The following is a 3,342-nucleotide window of genomic DNA, read 5'->3' on the forward strand; positions in this document are numbered from 1 at the left end:
CAAATGTTTTTGAAATAAAAAGCCTGTTGAATTGCACTACTTGAAAAAAAATAGGCATTGCATTAACCATGCTTGCATTTTAATGCATTGTATTTTTAGTGCTTACATTTTTATGGGCTGAAATTCAACATGGTTGAATATTTAAGCTGTGAATATTTCAATTAAAAACATTTCAAACACCTCTTCATTATTAAAAATTCAATAATCCATATTCACCTTTCATATTTCACTTCCAAAATATTCAAACTGTTTAAAAATACAACCAATAATATTCAACAGGCAATTTTCGGTCCATTTTATTTCGCTTTGCAAATTCGCTTCCACAAATTCAGTGGTTCAAATTCGACAGTAAATTCAACATTGACGTCCAGGAACTGCAGGAAAAGCAGTAGATTGCCGAGCATACCCTCCATCTGCTGTTAGTCTACCTCACCATCAGATGGTGCAAAAGCGCTTGTTGTTGACGAAGACATTCATTCATAAAATGAAAATGATTATCTGTGTCAGTATATGCGGAAAAGATGATAAACACACAAAAGCTGTGTTTATGTTTCATTCAATAACTTCATTGTTACTTTCCCTGTGTATTCTACATGTCATCAGCTTTCTCTACCATGAACAGGATTATAATCGGTTTCCCTCAATACCTCATACTCAAGGATTTCCCTTCCGTTGATACAGTGATATGAAAGACCAATCTTGCACCTTATTAGGGAAGTAGGCTGTAGGCTATTATATAGGCTACAGGCAAGAAGATGGACTCAGAATATGAACTTAACGCGCAAAGTTTCATGCTGAGCGTTTCGTGATATACTGGCATAAAACCAACACATATAGTATGCATACGTGTATTGCATTAGCTTAAACTGTCACAGCACTTGCATATTGTCCTCCTATTGTTAGTTTAACTGTAAATCGCTTTGGATAAAAGCTTCTGCTAAATGACTAAATGTAAAAATTGGCTTGACATTGGATATTCGCACATTTAGGGACCGTCTCTAAAGTTGCATACAACATTGGCATACACGTTTCTAACTTCAATAGCAAACTTAAATTTATTTGAATAAATATCAAAAATCCAAAGGGTGCGCATTATGCCTGACACTAAATGAACACTTTACAGTTGGTTTTATGACTGTAAGTCGTTCTATTCAAATGCTATCGGAGTTAGAAACGTGTGTACCAAAGTCGTACACACTTTAGAGACGGTCCCTAAATGTGCGAATGTCCAACATCAAGCCATCTGTATGCCAGTCTATCACTGGGAAACGCTCAGCATTAAGCTTTGCGCGTTATTCTGAGTCCATCTGCTTGCCTGCGAGTTTGGTCTTTTACATCACTGTAGTCCATTAAGCTACGTTAAGCGTTGTATGTCCAGCAGGGGAATCCTGAAGTATTGAGGGAAACCCTAATAGCCTGCATGCAGCACATCGCCACAATATAAAGTTAAGGCAACTAAACAACCAAGAGAAATATATGTCAACCTCAAAAATGTTACATTGGATCTGTATATCCGCATCGGGGAATAACATTATAATCTCATTCACGGTAGAGAAAGATGCATGTAGGTTACACAGGAAAAGTAACCGTGAAGACACTGAATTTAACATAAAACAGCCGTCATAATAATCACAAATACACTTACATTGCTGTAAATGAGTTTTATGAATGAATGACTTGTTCTAACTGTTGCTGGTCTTCAACACGCGCTTTTGCACCATCTGATGGTGAGGTCGACTAACAGCAGATGGAGAGTATGCTCGGCAATCTACTGCTTTTCCTGCAGTTCCTGGACGTCAATGTTGAATTTACTGTCGAATTTGAACCACTGAATTTGTGGAAGCGAATTTGCAAAGCGAAATAAAATGGACCGAAAATTGCCTGTTGAATATTATTGGTTGTATTTTTAAACAGTTTGAATATTTTGGAAGTGAAATATGAAAGGTGAATATGGATTATTGAATTTTTAATAATGAAAAGCTGTTTGAAATGTTTTAATTGAAATATTCACAGCTTAAATATTCAACCATGTTGAATTTCAGCCCATAAAAATGTAAGCACTAAAAATACAATGCATTAAAATGCAAGCATGGTTAATGCAATGCCTATTTTTTTTCAAGTTGTGCAATTCAACAGGCTTTTTATTTCAAAAACATTTGACATTATTCTACTTCCATATACAGTTATGCACAGCTCAAAAATGAGGCAGCTTACAGTAATTTCTAATAAGAATATTTATTATTGTCAGCCACTTTAAACATTGTAAAAACACCGTTTGAACATTAACAATGTACTGTGCTGCATACATACAGGTTAATAAAAAACTAAAAGTGAAATAAAAACTGTAGCCTACTGTCCTTAAAATATTAATAATAAAAAAACAGGCTGTGTATTCATATTTAACCCTTTTAAACGTAAATTTAAAATATTTTGGATGACCCCTGTGAGTTTTTCAAGGCGATCATTATTTAGAACTGATCACTTTACTGTTTCCATGGTGACGCGTCATTGCTTGTCACGTGACACACCGCAGCGCTGAATGACTAATTATCTGCTTTTATTTCATTTTTTTATTCAAAATATTTACAAATTTGTTAGCTATGGCATGAAATATTTGATATTCCGATTGACAAATATATGCAAGTGGAAGTGTTATGTTGTTTAAACACCTTTAAAACGATCACGTTAGTTGAGCTATATGCGCCGTGTTACGTTAGTTTTTGCCACTGTTCAGAGAATCGGTTCTGTTGGATTTACAGCACGTGAATTCATCCACTTCTCCCGAAATACATGAAAGTAAGTGGCCGGTGAACTGGGAGAAGAATAGAGTTAACTTTAAAGTTACTTACACAATGTGTAAAACGTGTCGTCTAATTATAATGGTAATTATTATAATTTCCGCTTCCATAGAAATCAGTGTGTATTTTACAAATTGTAAATGTATTGTTTTTTTAGTACTTATGTGAATTTAAATGTCTGAAACCTAAAATAAACATTATGTGGTTAAAAACACTGAATAATTGTGATATTTGACAGCGCCTGAGTGGCGCGCGTCCGTCTCTGGCTCAGCGCCAGCCAACTGCGAAAGCACAATTTAAATTTAGCAGTTGATCACGTGATGCACTGGCCGTTCTACACCGGTGTAATCGTATCGTACGCTCCAGGGACCAGCCAAGACTGATCACAAAATAGACAGTAAAAGATCACACCGGTTTGATCTTACGTGCAAAATTCAGTGATTCCTCTGATACAACTAGACAGAGCCTGCGTACCACACTTTGAGAACCACTGACGTATTGTAAATGAATGAGACGAGTTTCCTCTAGTGGAAGCGTTTGGAAC

The sequence above is a fragment of the Leuciscus leuciscus genome, assembly GCF_965113295.1.
Source record: "Leuciscus leuciscus genome assembly, chromosome: 24".
Classification (NCBI taxonomy): domain Eukaryota; kingdom Metazoa; phylum Chordata; class Actinopteri; order Cypriniformes; family Leuciscidae; genus Leuciscus; species Leuciscus leuciscus.